Source organism: Budorcas taxicolor, chromosome 3 (assembly GCF_023091745.1).
Source record: "Budorcas taxicolor isolate Tak-1 chromosome 3, Takin1.1, whole genome shotgun sequence".
Lineage (NCBI taxonomy): Eukaryota > Metazoa > Chordata > Mammalia > Artiodactyla > Bovidae > Budorcas > Budorcas taxicolor.
The window spans coordinates 44,002,417-44,019,811 of record NC_068912.1 but is presented as its reverse complement, the minus strand read 5'-3'; positions in this window follow the sequence as shown (position 1 = coordinate 44,019,811).

Below are 17,395 nucleotides of genomic sequence, written 5' to 3'. Positions count from 1 at the left end.
TGCTAATGAAATGATTAAAAATAAGCTGAGAGCCTCTCCCAGACTAAAAATAATAGACTTCAATCCTAGCTCTATAATCAAACTATTCTTCAGTTTTAAAAAGCAGATCTATGTCTTTGGGTTTTAAAAGTGATGTTGTCAGTCTTAATGGAATTTGTGAGATTGGAGAAGAGAGTGTTCATTGTTTAATGACTATAATGGGCTCTGAAAGCATCCTGCAATTCCACGTGCTTTATAAGGCCAAGCCACCAAAATCAAGAAGAAGGAAAAAAATTACTTTGGAAGTCATTTTTGCATGATTCAGGAAAAAAACAATTTTGAATGATTTATCCCACATACAGTTTCTAAAATTATATTAACACTTTGAGTCTGTGGAGTATTTTTACTCAAATTACCTTGACTCACCTCAGCTTTTCTTCAAGAAGTGGACCAGAACCAGAGCTTAAAGCAAGGCAAGTTACTTAAGCAAGACAAGTTACTTTCTTCAGAGGGCTCCATAAAATTCACCATTTTGCTGAAGTCCATCTATAATAGCAGAGAAGGCAATGGCACCCTACTCCAGTACTCTTGCCTGGAAAATCCCATGGACAGAGGAGCCTGGTAGGCTGCAGTCCATGGGGTCGCTAAGAGTCGGACACGACTGAGCAACTTCCCTTTCACTTTTCCCTTTCATGCATTGGAGAAGGAAATGGCAACCCACTCCAGTGTTCTTGCCTGGAGAATCCCAGGGACAAGGAAGCCTGGTAGGCTGCCGTCTATGGGGTCACACAGAGTCGGACATGACTGAAGTGACTTAGCAGCAGCAGCAGCATCTATAGTAGTGTTCTTCAAACTTTTTTTAATGTAATACCTTTAAGGAGTCATTTTAGGTATATTTTTTCTAATCACCCAAGTATTATTTTAATGCCATAATCACTGTACATCTGATTATTCATTGTATATATATCTGTGATTTATACATAAAAATGTAAGAACCATTTTTTTACCACCTTAGGAGTAATGCTGCCCCATTGAAAATACTTGATTATCAGGATAGATGACTTTCCTCTCCAGAATACTTCTATCTACTTTTACACTTAACCCATGATTTTCTGGTTTTCTTCCTCAACCAAGCTCTTTCTCATTTTCTCATCTCTGAATTTTTGCTCATGCATATTATGCCTTCTTTTCTAGAATAATCTCTCCAGTTCTGCCGAGTTCAACCATTGTTCAAGGAACAGATCATGCCCTCAGTTCAGTCCAGTTGCTCAGTTGTGTCCAACTCCTTGCAACCCCATGAATCACAGCACGCGAGGCCTCCCTCAGTTCAGTTCAGTTCAGTCACTCAGTCGTGTCTGATTCCTTGTGACCCCATGAATTGCAGCACGCCAGGCCTCCCTGTCCATCACCAACTTCCAGAGTTCACCCAAACTCATGTCCATCGAGTCAGTGATGCCATCTAGCCATCTCATCCTCGGTCGTCCCCTTCTCCTCCTGCCCCCAATCCCTCCCAGCATCAAAGTCTTTTCCAATGAGTTACATGAAGTGGCCAAAGTACTGGAGTTTCAGCTTCAACTTCAGTCCTTCCAATGAACACCCAGGACTGATCTCCTTTAGGATGGACTGCTTGGATCTCCTTGCAGTCCAAGGAACTCTCAAGAGTCTTCTCCAACACCACAGTTCAAAAGCATCAATTCTTTGGCATTCAGCTTTCTTCACAGTCCAACTCTCACTTCCATACATGACCACTGGAAAAACCATAGCCTTGACTAGATGGACCTTTGTTGGCAAAGTAATGTCTCTGCTTTTGAATATACTGTCTAGGTTGGTCATAACTTTTCTTCCAAGGAGTAAGCGTCTTTTAATTTCATGGCTGCAATCACCATCTGCAGTGATTTTGGAACCCAGAAAAATAAAGTCTGACACTGTTTCCACTGTTTCCCCATCTATTTCCCATGAAGTGATGGGACCGGATGCCATGATCTTCATTTTCTGAATGTTGAGCTTTAAGCTAACTTTTTCACTCTCCTCTTTCACTTTCATCAAGAGGCTTTTTAGTTCCTCTTCACTTTCTGCAGTAAGGGTGGTGTCATCTGCATATCTGAGGTTATTGATATTTCTCCCGGCAATCTTGATTCCAGCTTGTGCTTCTTTCAGCCCAGAGTTTCTCATGATGTACTCTGCACAGAAGTTAAATAAGCAGGGTTACAATATACAGCCTTGATGGACTCCTTTTCCTATTTGGAGCCAGTCTGTTGTTCCATGTCCAGTTCTAACTGTTGCTTCCTGACCTGCATATACGTTTCTCAAGAGGCAGGTTGGGTGCTCTGGAATTCCCATCTTTTGAGGAATTTTCCACAGTTTATTGTGATCCACACAGTCAAAGGCTTTGGCATAGTCAATAAAGCAGAAATAGATGTTTTTCTGGAACTCTCTTACTTTTTCGATGATCCAGCAGATGTTAGCAATTTGATCTCTGGTTCCTCTGCCTTTTCTAAAACCAGCTTGAACATCTGGAAGTTCGCGGTTCATGTATTGCTAAAGCCTGGCTTGGACAATTTTGAGCATTACTTTACTGGCGTGTGAGATGAGTGCAATTGTGCAGTAGTTGAGCATTCACCCTACTGTCTCCAAATAGAATTTTTTCCACATACTAAATCAACTTCCTTCCCACTCCCCACAATATTTACCGTCAATAGAACACATTTTCTTTACTAGAATAAAATCCTTAGTCTACTTTAGACTCAAGTTATTTAAGTCCATGATCCCTTCCATAGCTTGTTAGCTGCTAGATGACAAAGACTGTTAATTATTGGCTCTCCCACAGTCCTTGGCACAGAGACTGTTGTGCAGAGACTGTACAGAGACTGGTCAATAAATATTTGTTGTATTGAGTTTATTAATTCAGGGCTTAATTTATTAATGCTAGCACCTCATAGGAAATTTAGACTTCAGCTGTCAACAGGCTCATGTTTTCATTTAGATGAACATAGACACAGATGCACACACACACGTGTGTGACATGACTGGGGTAGGAAAATGGATTATTCTTTCAACACTTCATCCTGTGCACATCAGCTGTGGGGTTTTCCCTTAGAGTTCCCTGATCTACCAATAGCCCCACTATTCTTTATATTACAGAGGATCAAAACTTCAGAGGCATTTTAATGCCTTTCACCCCTCATATCTAAGTAGTTACCCAAATTTGTTGATTCTTCAGTTTTCATGAATCTTTGATTTTTGCTTTTCTCTAGGATCCCACCATCAGTTGTTGTTGTTTAGTAGCTAAGTCATATCTGACTTTTTTTCAACCCCATGGACTGTAGCCCCCCATGCTCCTCTGCCTGAGGGATTTTCCAGGCAAGAATACTGGAGTGGTTCCCATTTCCTTCTCCAGGGAATTTTCCTCATCCAGGGAAAATTCCTCATCAGCTCGTGCTTTGGCAGGTGGATTCTTTACTGCTGAGCCACCAGGGAAGCCCACTATCATTGCCTTACTCCAGATCCATGACATCTCATCTGCCGTCAACTCTCCTCCATCCATAGTTCATATCTTTCCACATCACTTGTTATAATCATTCTTCAGTCATTCTTACTGTAGATCATCTTCCTGAAACATACACTGTGATCTTATTCTGCTGCTCAGTGGCTTAAGAACTTGCAGATACTTCAGAATATATCCAACCAACTCAACATGGTTGATGCGTACTGATCTATGTCCCCATAAAATGTTTATGATGAATTCCCCTGGTTGGTAGGTGCCCAACATGCTACTGAAGAAGAGTGGAAGAATAGCTCCAGAATGAATTCAGATGCTGAGCCAAAGCAAAAGCAATGTTCAGTTATGAATGTGTCTGGTAGTAAAAGTAAAGTCTGATGCTGTAAAGAACAGTATTGCATAGGAACCTGGAATGTTCAGTCTATGAATCAAGGTAAATTGGAAGTGGTCAAACAGAAGATGGCAAGAGTGAGCATCAGTATTTTAGAAATCAGTGAACTAAGATGGACAGGAATGGGCAAATTTAATTCAAATGACCATTATGTCTACTACTGTGGGCAAGAATCCCTTAGAAGAAATGAAATAGCCATCATAGTCAACAAAAGAGTCCAAAATGCAGTATTTGGGTGCATCTCCAAAATGGCAGAATGATCTCTGTTTGTTTCCAAAGCAAACCATTGAATATCACAGTAATCCAAGTCTATGCCCCAATCACTAATACTGAAGAAGCTGAAGTTTAATGGTTCTGTGAAGATCTCAAGGCCTTCTAGAATTGACACACACACAAAATTATGTCCTTTTCATCATAGGGGACTGGAATGCAAAAGTAGGATGTCAAGAGATACCTGGAGTAACAGGTAAGTTTGGCCTGGAGTACAAAATGAAACAAGGCAAAGGCTAACAGTTTTGCCAAGAGAATGCACTGGTCTTAGCAAACACCCTCTTCCAACAACACAAGAGATGGCTCTATACATACATATCACCAGATGGTCAATACTGAAATGAGATTGATTATATTCTTTGCAGCCAAAGATGGAGAAGCTCTATACAGTCAACAAAAACAAGACCAGGAGCTGACTGTGGCTCAGATCATGAACTCCTTATTGCCAAATTTAGACTTAAATTGAAAAAAGTGCTCTATACCACCACACAATAATGCATCTCCATAATTTTCATTAGGTGCTTCATTATAATCACCAGCTCCAGTTCCAGCCCCATGGTCAATTCACAAGCTCTATGCCAAAAGCAGACTGAATTTATTCAATAGGCTGAAATTGTGTAGTTTATTGGTCAAGAATTAGACTGTCAGCTCCAGCTTATTCCTATGGGAGCCTGGGGAATTTATTTAGCCTTCTTATGTTTTATTTTCTGGTATATAAAATAGAAATGATAATAATGATATTTACTTGCAGGGTTAATTTTAATAGTAAGTAAGATGATCCCCACAAAACACTTAGCGTCTATCTGTTATATCAGTTATCTGTGTTAACACATGAAGACTATCATTTAAGCTTTGTATTCTCAGTGCCTACTTAATGCTTGACTTATGGCAGGTTCTCAGTAACTGTTTGATAAATTAATAAAAGTAAAGTAGATCAGGATTCTTTATCAAGAGAGTGTGAGCCCATCCCAAATCTAGTTTTTGTAGCAAATGTGAAGTCAGAGAGACAACCAAGGTCAGATACTTGTTTACTCAAGGGAGAGTTATACATGTAAGCAGAGTAGATGTGACCACTGGGACTAAGAACAAAATCAAGATCAAAGTTGACAGAATCTAAAGGAAGAGAGCAGAGCACTGGCATATGCATGCACCAGATGATAAAAGGTGACTTGTCTGCATTTCTTCTTCCCCTCCTTTTGTAAGGAAACATTTACTATGTTCCTTCTATCCTAGGTTCTGAGATTACGATCAGTAGAATCATCTGTTGTTGCTGTTAAGTCGCTAAGTAATGTCTAACTCTTTGTGACCCCATGAACTATAGTCCACCAGGCTCCTCTGTCCATGGAATTTTCCAGGCAAGAATACTGGCATAAGTTTCCATTTCCTTCTCCAGGGGATCTTCCCAACCCAGGGATTGAACCCACTACTTGGCAGATGGATTCTTTGCCACTGAGCCAGCTGGGTCAAGACAAATAAAATCATTAGAATTACTTAATTTGCTTATTTCCATTTCCTGTTTCTTTGAAAGTGAAGATGTTGCTGCTAAAAAGTAGGGAGATTTCTCTTGCCTTGATTTGTACTGATGTACCAATATGATCTATTTCCGATGCCAAACCGAGTGTGGGACAGTTTGCCATATGCAGAATCTGTCCTCACCAAAAAATTAAGAGTAGTGTCCTAAGTCATGAATCCACCTGAGTTACTTTGAAAAATACCAAAAGAAGAAAGGGAGAGAGAGAATGATAATGCAAAAGGATTTAAGAAGAGATTTCCTCAGAGAGAGCTGCAGTTTGAGCTTCTTCCCCTTACCCAGGAGAGAAGAGTGTTGATATATTCTCACGTCTCTCCAGCTAAGTGAATGGACTTTCATGGCTCCATCTGAAGAACTAGGTATTCCCTTGCATCTAATGGGCATGAAAGACTGAAGCTTGACTCACGTGTGAGCTAGTCAGAGTGACCTGTGGTAGGAGCTCTTCAATGGGTTAGTCCCAAGGGGATTGACCTACCCTCCCAAATTTCTGATATGACAAAGTTTGTATGAATGTTTTTGGTGGAGCAGTTGCAAGTCCTTTGACAGAAAGCACTGGCCTTGCATCCAAATGGTCATGGGAGGTAGAGCCATCCGGAGGAGCAAAGGCAGAACAAGAAAGTAGAAGACCTTGATTCTCGGGGACCGTGGTAGGGGTTGAAGTGACCATCCACCACAGAGATGGATCCTACAGGTAAACAAGCCTAAAAGTGAGAGGTCTTCAGGGATGAGAGAAAAACCACAAACTGGTCACCAAGGAGATAATCACCTTAGAGCTGTACATAACCAAGAGGGCCCATTTATAACCTTTTCTATCGCTTCACTCCTGCCCTTTAAAACTTCAGCAGGGTCAGGAACAAACTCAAAAGCTGGGACAAAAGATTGCTAGGGAGGAGGAAAACACAAAGCATAGAATGTCAGAAACCAGCCATGCCAACCCCACTACATCTATCAACAAGAAGAAAGCCTGAGTTGGGAAAAGGGAAAACATCTGATGCTGAATCAAATTCAGTTTGTATTGACATCTTAGACTTGGTAACTCTGGTTCATTCACAGAGACTAGGCTTATTTCTTAAAAGAGATAGTAAGATACATAATACCCGAGTGGGAGCTAAAACGTTATGGAACCTTCCCAAATTCTGAGTCAGCAGCAAGAGATAATTACTCTCACCGAATGTCTGAAGCAAGGCTAGGGAGACAATAATAAAGTTGTGTTTTCATTACCTGTCATGAGTCACTGAATCTCACAACTAACCTGGCTCAATCTCTTCCTACCTTTTCTCTCTCTCTGCCTCTTTTCTTCTTACCTTCTCTCCTTTCCTTCTCTCCTTCTTTCCTTCCTTCCCTCTCTCCCTATTGTATGTGTGGCTATCTCTCTGTCCTCTTTTTCTTTCTCAAGAATCTTGAATTCATTATTTTAAAAAATTGAAAAAAAATTACATTATAACATACCAAAATAGATCACCGACATTCTCAACACAATCCAGTTTGCACCCTCTACTCCTCAGTGTTACATTGCAGACAGCAGAATTCACACATAAAGCACTTAGTCCAAACAGAGCTTGGCACACAGTGAATATGCAGAGAATAAAAGCTGTTATCACTTGAAGCCCCACTTCTTGGGCATTGCTGAGAGACAAGTCATCTTGGGAATCACTCCCTTTTTTTAAATGCTGGTCTGCTTATTACTTACAAAGAAACATATTGTGTCATGAATTCTCTTTCAATTCATACCTTTGTTTGCTGATACCAAGCCTCTTTTCAGTCATTAGAAACAATAAATCACACTTGCACATTCCAAACTCTAAAGAGAGTTAAATATTTACAAAGTTCTGCATGGCAAATAAAGAACAATTCTTTGAGGCAGGCTCTATCAGAATGATCCCTTTACAGATTTTTGGAGGACTCTATCAGAAATTTGGCCTGGACATCATAGCAATAATCTTCTGAACCTTAATGTTATCACTGCTTTTAACTTCCCCAAATCCATGACCAAGCAATACAAGTGAAACCAATAAAAATTGCTAATTAAACTAGTATCCTTCTAGATGCTAAACTTTTGATAGTACCAACTGCAATCACCTGGAAGACATAGAAGTGTGAAGCAGAAAATTTTTTTTCCACTTTCCGTCTGCCTTTCCCTGCTCCAGAATCAAATGGTAAATAGTGTTCAACTTTTCAGGCAGACAATATTACCAGAAAATTCTAACTTTTCTGAATTTTTATGAAAAGATATCTACAAAATCAAACATCCAAGTAATAATGAACAATATTATAAAACCTTTGTGATCTATGGAGTACTTTCACTGTTCAGCACTCTTGCAATGTTCTTCCCCCATGAGTTAGGTTTTATTATTCCTAACATGTATTAGGAAACTACAGCACAAGGCCAACTACTTAGTAAGTGCTGTGTTCTCACACAACTATTAGATTTCTGAACCCAAACTTCTTGTTTTTTCAGTATCTCATGCTTTCTAAGCCTCTTCAAAGAAATTATTTTCTGTTCTTTATTGAAAGTCAGTCATCTATCTATAAGGAAGCAGTTATACAACAGTTAGGACACATGAGGAAGACAGAGGAAACTCTGATTTTTCTTTTACAGTTACTAATGACCAGTTAGTCTCTCAGTCATGTCCAACTCTTTGCAACCCCATAGTCTGCCCATGGGATTTTTCAGGTAAGACTACTGGAGTGGGTTGCCATTCCCTTCTCCAGGGGATCTTCCCGACCCAGAGTTCAAACTCAAGTCTCCTGCATTGCAGGCAGATTCTTTACCATCTGAGCTATCAGGGAAGCCCAGTCTAATGACCAGGAGAGGCAGCAAATAATCTCTGGGCTTTCAGATTTCCTCCTAGGAAATCAACATTCTCATCACCTTTTAGGGAAAACAGTGATAGCGAGAAGGGAACAGGTGAGGGTGGGGAAGATTATCATATGGTAACTGATCTTGAAAAGAAGTAGTTTTTCAGTCTTCCCAAGTGTGTAGTTTAGCACAGACCTTGGCAGATGGTATCAGCAAATTCAGAGAGGCTATGGAGAAATGACTAGGAAGATCCCAGCAGAACGTTCAAACACATCTCTTGCTAGTTGCAAATCCAGCATTTAGGCAGGACTGAGCAGTTCCATGTTGCTTAGTCGCTAAGTAGTGTCTGACTCTTTTGCGGCCCCATGAACTGTAGCCCCTCAGGCTCTTCTGTCTATGGGATTTCCCAGGCAAGAATACTGGAGTAGGTTGACATTTCCTTCTCCAGGGGATCTTTCTGAGCCAAGGATTGAACCTGCATCTCCTGTATTGGCAGGCAGATTATTTACCACTGAACCACCTGGGAAGTTGGGCAGCTTCATATGCTTAGTCTATTAGTCAACAACTCTGGTTGAACTTCCACTGTGGACTGGGTAGGTACAGATGCATGTGGGTTTATCTGGGAGAATAAAGGATCTGAAGAAACAGAAAATGTCCATGAAGTGCTTTGAGCTTTGCAAACAACGCTATTCTGAGGTGCCATCAGCAATGAATGAGGTACTACAAGGGAGATGTTAGTTGCATGTTATAAGTAAGCTTGTTTTGCTTATACCTACAAGAATAGTGACTGATTAACCTGACTCACCAGATAGACACAGTTTGTAATCTCACTCTCACTCTCAGTAGTACACAAGGAAAAGTCTTTATCTTAATAGCATTGTTAGCTTTCTTTCTATTCCGTACCTTAAAGATTTTCACCTTTGTCAGCTGCCCTGTGAGCTGTCTTCTTCCTTTTATTCAAAGGCTTGCAATGAAGTATTGTGACCTCAGATAAGGTCTTGCCTCCTTCCCGTACTAGATACCTCTTCACCTTTCTTATACCTAACATTTACTTCCTGTTGACACTCTCAGCGTTAAACGGCTATGTCCAAAGTTTTTGAAGTTTAAGAAATAGAAAAAGTATTGAATTTACAAATGTAGTAATTATGAGTGATGTTTTTCAAGCATTTTTTTAATTTGCAAAAGATCAGCAGTCTTTAAATATTTTTAAAAGTACATTTTAAATGTTTTTAATATATTTTTTAATATATTCCCAAGTACTTTTCCAACTACATAAAATGAGGCTCACTTACATTATCTTTGTTTAGAGAACCACTAGGTGACCAAAAAAAATCAGAAGGCTCAATATTGTATTATCATATTTTTCTATCATGTTGGCCCCAGCAGTGCTATGAAATGGATAATGCTAGATCAGCCAATGGATTTCATGCAAGTTGTAGCTAAGTTTTAATTTGGACTTTACTACAAAGTTCATTTTGGGCCCTAATTACTTTTTGGCATAGGACAATTTTGTATTTGTGGCCTACAAACAGGCCATACAATTCTGGTCATTCTTTAAAATTACAAATAAACCCTTTGTGGAAAATACTCTGGAGAAAAACTTTGAATAGTTATGCTTCCTAACCCTTTTTAAGGCAAATGTGTCCACTCCTATGACCTACATTATTTATCCAAAACAAGGTAAAGATACTGTCCAATTGCGAAGCTTGTATAAATAAAAATCAGTAAAATTAAACTTTTTCCTCTCACAAATTGAAATCCTCCTAAATCCCTAGGGAGACTCATACTTTAAATCTTCATTCTGATAAACGTCAATAAGATTAAGAAAGATTATATACTTGTAAAGATTATATAGCTCCTACACATTTGTCAAGGCCATGTAACTATGTGGTCAAAGAAGGACCTAGATCCAGAAAGGATTTTTGAAGTTTCATCAATAAGTTTCTGAAAAGTAAGCTTCTGAGGAGGTGGATTGGGGAAATGATATGATAAAGGTTTAGAAAAACAAGATTTAATTTTTTTTTTTTAGTTCGTCAACATTTTCTATGAATACAAATTGATCATGAGAAGAAAGAAACCCAGAGAAGAAAGCCCTGCATTCAAGACAACTTTTTTTTGGTGTGGGGGGAGGGGGTGCGTGGTGAATTTGTACCTCTTTTAGGAAAGAATCTGAGATGCTGATCAGATTTTTTAAAGCCTCTCAGGCTAAATTTCTCAGGTAAAATACCCCATATTTGGGGTTATAACTCCACAGGGCTAAGCTCTAGGAGTAAAGATAAGCCAGAAACAGTTCAACCTTTCCAGGGACTGAAGCATAGCTTCATATCATATTAATTTCTACTATTAGAATAAGATGATCTGGGATTGCTAGTGTTCCTAGGCTCTTGCCAAAAGAAAACATGCAATTGATAAGCTCTGTGATAACACTATGATATGCTTCAAATTAATTTTTTAGGTTTTCATCATCTAATTTTTAGCACAATCAAAAGGAACCAGAAAATATAATTAAAAACCAAGAGCAATAAGAGAAAACAGATTTAGAGCTGCAGGAGATCCAAATGATGAAAGTGTTATATACAGACTTTGTCTATATCAACATGTCAGAAAAGACAAAAATACAACATTAAGAATTTTGACAAAGAGGTAGAATCCACAAAATAAAATCAAACAAAAATTCTGGACATGAAAAAGATAATAACTGATATTAAAAATTAAATACATGAATCTTAAACTATATTCTACACAGCTAATGATGAAATTAGTGAACAAGAAGCAATATTGGAATAAAATAATCAACACAAAACATGAAGAGATGAAATACAGAAGAGAGAGTAAAAGATAGAGGAGATACAGTGAGAAAGTCTAACTACTTGTAATTGAAGTCCCGGAAGAACAGAAAATAATGAGGCAGAAAGTCGTTGAGCAAGTCTCTTTCAAAGCAGTTAAAATCAGCTAGCTTTAGCAGACTCTTCTGACATAATCAATGCTAAAAGAAAAGAAAATTACAGAATTCTCAGTCATAGACCAAGAATGTTATAACAGGCCTTAACAACCATTTGCGTAAATTCAAAAGCAAACTATGAAAGTTATTTTCCTTAGTAAACTATTAACTAAAAAAGTGAGTACAAAAATGTATGGTACTTATATTAATGTTTTACTTTTCAGTGATAAAAATGGTTTTGATGTATTTTATATTTATACTTTAGAACTTGTAAATAAGATGCTTATTAGCCTACAAAAATCCAAAGCAAAATGTATCCTACAATTGCTTTAAGTAAACTTTCAAAAATAACTTAAGTTTCAAGGAACAAGACACAGCAAATATTTGGTATGCTCAGTTAAATATTCTTATCAAACTAGATGTGACCAAGAGGTAACTGAACTCTGGGGACTTTTTGCCCAGTGATGTGGCACTGAGTAATCAATTAGAAATAAATTCAGTTCTTGGAAAAATTTTTAGTTGTAAAATATGCTCAAATTTCACAAAATTCTTTCTCAAAAAGTGATGAAAAAATTTTGCAATTCCCAGGCTCAATAGAAAGATGTCTCCTGTTGAAGACAATTAACCTAAATCTTACTTGAATTCTATCCGATATCAGTTACAATGACTGAACTGGTATCTAGCAGCACAGGCTTTTTTTTTTTTTTTTACAAGTTCATAAAATTTTAATTTTGAAAGGTTAAATTGGAAATTTTCTTTTTCTTTTTTTTTCTCTTTTTTTTTTTTAATTTTAAAATCTTTAATTCTTACATGTGTTCCCAAACATGAACCCCCCTCTCACCTCCCTCCCCATAACATCTCTGTGGGTCATCCCCATGCACCAGCCCCAAGCATGCTGTATCCTGCGTCAGACATAGACTGGCGATTCAATTCTTACATGATAGTGTACATGATAGAATGCCATTCTCCCAAATCATCCCACCCTCTCCCTCTCCCTCTGAGTCCAAAAGTCCATTATACACAGCTGTGTCTTTTTTCCTGTCTTGCATACAGGGTCGTCATTGCAATCTTTCTAAATTCCATATACATGTGTTAGTATACTGTATTGGTGTTTTTCTTTCTGGCTTAATTCACTTTGTATAATTGGCTCCAGTTTCATCCATCGCATCAGAACTGAATCAAATGAATTCTTTTTAACAGCTGAGTAATACTCCATTGTGTATATGTACCACTGCTTTCTTATCCATTCATCTGCTGATGGATATCTAGGTTGTTTCCATGTCCTGGCTATTATAAACAGTGCTGCGATGAACATTGGGGTACACGTGTCTCTTTCAATTCTGGTTTCCTCGGTGTGTATGCCCGGCAGTGGGATTGCTGGGTCATAAAGTAGTTCTATTTGCAATTTTTTAAGGAATCTCCACACTGTTCTCCATAGTGGCTGTACTAGTTTGCATTCCCACCAACAGTGTAGGAGGGTTCCCTTTTCTCCACACCCTCTCCAGCATTTATTGCTTGCAGATTTTTGGATCGCAGCCATTCTGACTGGTGTGAAGTGGTACCTCATTGTGGTTTTGATTTGCATTTCTCTAATAATGAGTGATGTTGAGCATCTTTTCATGTGTTTGTTAGCCGTCCGTATGTCTTCTTTGGAGAAATGTTTATTTAGTTCTTTGGCCCATTTTTTGATTGGGTCGTTTGTTTTTCTGGAATTGAGCTGCATAAGTTGCTTGTATATTTTTGAGATTAGTTGTTTGTCAGTTGCTTCATTTGCTATTATTTTCTCCCATTCAGAAGGCTGTCTTTTCACCTTGCTTATATTTTCCTTTGTTGTGCAGAAGCTTTTAATTTTAATTAGATCCCATTTGTTTATTTTTGCTTTTATTTCCAGAATTCTGGGAGGTGGATCATAGAGGATCCTGCTGTGATGCATGTCTGAGAGTGTTTTGCCTATGTTCTCCTCTAGGAGTTTTATAGTTTCTGGTCTTACATTTAGATCTTTAATCCATTTTGAGTTTATTTTTGTGTGCGGTGTTAGAAAGTCATCTAGTTTCATTCTTTTACAAGTGGTTGACCAGTTTTCCCAGCACCACTTGTTAAAGAGATTGTCTTTACTCCATTGTATATTCTTGCCTCCTTTGTCAAAGATAAGGTGTCCATAGGTGTGTGGATTTATCTCTGGGCTTTCTATTTTGTTCCATTGATCTATATTTCTGTCTTTGTGCCAGTACCATACTGTTTTGATGACTGTGGCTTTGTAGTAGAGCCTGAAGTCAGGCAAGTTGATTCCTCCAGTTCCATTCTTCTTTCTCAAGATTGCTTTGGCAATTCGAGGTTTTTTGTATTTCCATACAAATCTTGAAATTATTTGTTCTAGTTCTGTGAAAATACTAGAGCTCATCAATGAATATAGTAAAGTTGCAGGATATAAAATCAACACACAGAAATCCCTTGCATTCCTATACACTAATAATGAGAAAGTAGAAAAAGAAATTAAGGAAACAATTCCATTCACCATTGCAACGAAAAGAATAAAATACTTAGGAATATATCTACCCAAAGAAACTAAAGACCTATATATAGAAAACTATAAAACACTGGTGAAAGAAATCAAAGAGGACACTAATAGATGGAGAAATATACCATGTTCATGGATTGGAAGAATCAATATAGTGAAAATGAGTATACTACCCAAAGCAATTTACAAATTCAATGCAATCCCTATCTAGCAGCACAGGCTTTTGAAACTGAGGGAAATCCAATCATAAACTGCTTAACACACTTAACAATACATGTCTACAGCACACTGTTAAGTGCCAACGTTACCTGAAAGGATTCATTTATCTCTAAAAGGTGAGTTATTTACTACCTACTCACTAGTCAGATGAGGTCAATATTGGTAAAGTTTTCCAATATTGTCTTAGTAATATTCATTCCCAGATTAACTGAGATGAAGAAAAATTGCTCTGATACACAGCGTTCCTGGATAATTGTAATTTATTTTACCAAATGATGAATTATGCTCAAAAATACACAAAATTTCTTTCCAATTCCAACACATGGTAAAAGGTCACAAGATTCCACAAGAGTACTGGGTTGACCTGATGGCAATAACAGGACATCTTCTATATCATGCAGTAAGGCTATAGAGAATGAAACTAAATACTGAATAACGATAGAGGCAACTCCACGATAACAGTGATTTAGAAAATCATTCTCTTTGGGAAGTTGAAAAACATCTTGAAGTCCTGTCAGATCAAAGGGGAAAGAAAGTAGAATTCTGAACAGAGAAAAAGCAAATAGCAAACCTAACCACAGGGCATAGTTCAGGACCAGCAGACCAGAGTCAACAACACTGAAGCTAGAGTCCAAAACAGGGCTCACAAGTCAGAATAAAAGTCACACTACGAAAGGTAAGCACCCAGATCAGATCTTTTCCACACGTAAGCGTAAAACTTTAAATGAATAAAGACATTGGGCAATCTGTCTCCTTTATAAAAGGAGAACTGACAGATAGCCATGGTCTTTGGATGATGTCAATGTGGGTCATTAGGTCACTCTGCCCCCCACCAATCCAGGGGCCATATCTGCCACTTAAACACTGGCAGGACAATGTTTTCAGTGTTAGCTGGATGATATTAGGTGTAGAACAATCTCTCCTTTAATGCAAAGCCTTTTTAGTTGACAAAGTATTCTAGTCAACATAAAAAGTGGATAAAACCTGCAATTAGAAGCAGTGTTTGTTGGGTCTAAGTTAACAGACTCCCTACACCATGTACTTAATGTATATTTCTTGAAAATGGGCTGAGGAATAGAGAACCTACCCACATTCAGGTAATCACAATACAGGGACATTGCTGTTGTTCTTGTTCAGTCACTAAGTCGTGTCCAACTCTTTGTGACCCCATGAACTGCAGCATGCCAGGCTTCCCAGTCCTTCACTATCTCCCGGAGTTTGCTCAAATTCATGTCCATTGAGTCAATGATGCCATCCAAACGTCTCATCTTCTGTCTCCCCCTTCTCGTCTTGCCCTCAATCTTTCCAAGCATCAGGGTCTTTTGCAGAGTCAGTCCTTCACATCAGATGACCAAAGTATTGGAGTTTCAACTTTAGCACCAGTCCTTCAGTGAATATTCAGGGTTGATTTCCTTTAGGATTAACTGGTTTAATCTCCTTGCAGTCCAAGGTACTCCCTTATAGGACAAATTCTACCTCTCACCTGTGGAAGGAGTATCTGCTTACAACTTCCTTAATGGGCATGGACATTCAACCTAACATTTTCAAGGTAGGGAATGGATAAATTCTTAAGATTGCCAATTCTACTTTTTATCATTTTTTAAAATTTTTTGAATAAGTAATACAGTCATAGGAATTAAATTGTTTAAATTATAAAAAGATATGATTAAAAAGACCCCTCCAACCCATCTGTCCAGTTCCACAACCATAATACCTGTACCACTGTACCCCGCCCTGCAACAACAAACCATCATAATAAATTTCCTATTTGTTCTCACAAAGATTTTGTGCATATAAAAGTGAATACAAATAAATTTTTCTCTAGTTCTACTTTTAAAGAGTTCCACTTATTTTAAACTTGGCTTCTTTTTGCTAAACAGAGTAGTTATAGCAGTTATGTTCAAAGACATTAAATAGTATTATATCTGAACATGTAAGTGTTTGTGCACTACCCTACATGCTTTACAAATATTATGCCGTATTTTTATATAAATATTAAAAAGTGGATAGTATGATTATAAATGTAATAAACAGTTGACACATAAAATCAGAAAATTGCAATGTCCTCTGATTTCTTCTGTTCTTCTCTATCTTCCTTATTGCTCACACTGGGCTTGTATCTTCTTTTTCCTCTTAATTCTGCTGTAATTTGATAACCAGCCTCACAGTTCCTTAACTTACAGACTTTAATATAGACTTTGAAGACAGACAGACAGATCTGGACTTGAATCAACTTTCACTCTTCACTAGTTATGTGAACCTTGATTCTTTTCCTACCTCTCTGAAAGTAAGAAATTGGGGATGGACAGGGGTGAGTGTGAAAGAACACAAAATGGAAGACACTATATGGATTTTTGCAGCTAAAAATTTAAGATTCTTAACCATTAGTGGGCCTTCTTTTATTTAGTCTCTTTTTAATATATTCCTTGGTAGTTAACCCAAACCATGGTCATTCTTCCTTCTTACCTCTTTATCACCCTCTTCATCAGTATGCATGCATGCGTGTGTGCTAAGTCCCTTCAGGAGTGTCCAACTTTATGTAACCTTAGGGACTGTAGCTTGCCAGGCTCCTCTGTCTACGGGATTCTCCAGGCAAGAATACTGTAGTGGGTTGCCATGCCCTCCTCCAGGGGATTTTTCTTAACCCAAGGATCGAACCAATCTTGTGTCTCCTGCACTGGCAGGTGGGTTCTTTACCACTAACACCCCCCAGGGAAGCCTCATTATCAGTATATTCACTTTAAATAAAACCACATAAGCAAGTGTGACATAAGAGATAATATATATTTTGTCTCTGTCCCTGGTTCCTGACACAGAGCTCCTAAAACCCTTCTAATTTCCTGAGTGATACAAATGCTAGGAGCATCTTTTTTTTAACTAACAATTGGTTTTTTTAACTCCAGTTCCTGACCCAAAGCTCGTAAAATCATTTGGAATTCCCTGGATTATAAAATAATAACTTTCTTTTAGAATAGGTCTGTTAATGATAAATCCTTAGTTTTCCTTTATCTGAGAATGTCTTGATTTCTCCTTCATTTCTGTTGTTCTAAACAGGCAACTCTCAGTGGGCTCCGGGATAATTTCAGGATGGGGACTGGTAAACAGAAGCACCAACCTGTGATTAGGAGCTTGGAAATTTCAGCCCCAACCCCATTTTCTAAAGAGGGGAGAGGGTCTGGAGACTGAGTTAATAATTGACCATTCCCACATGATGAAAGCTCCATAAAAATCCCTAAACTACAGGTTT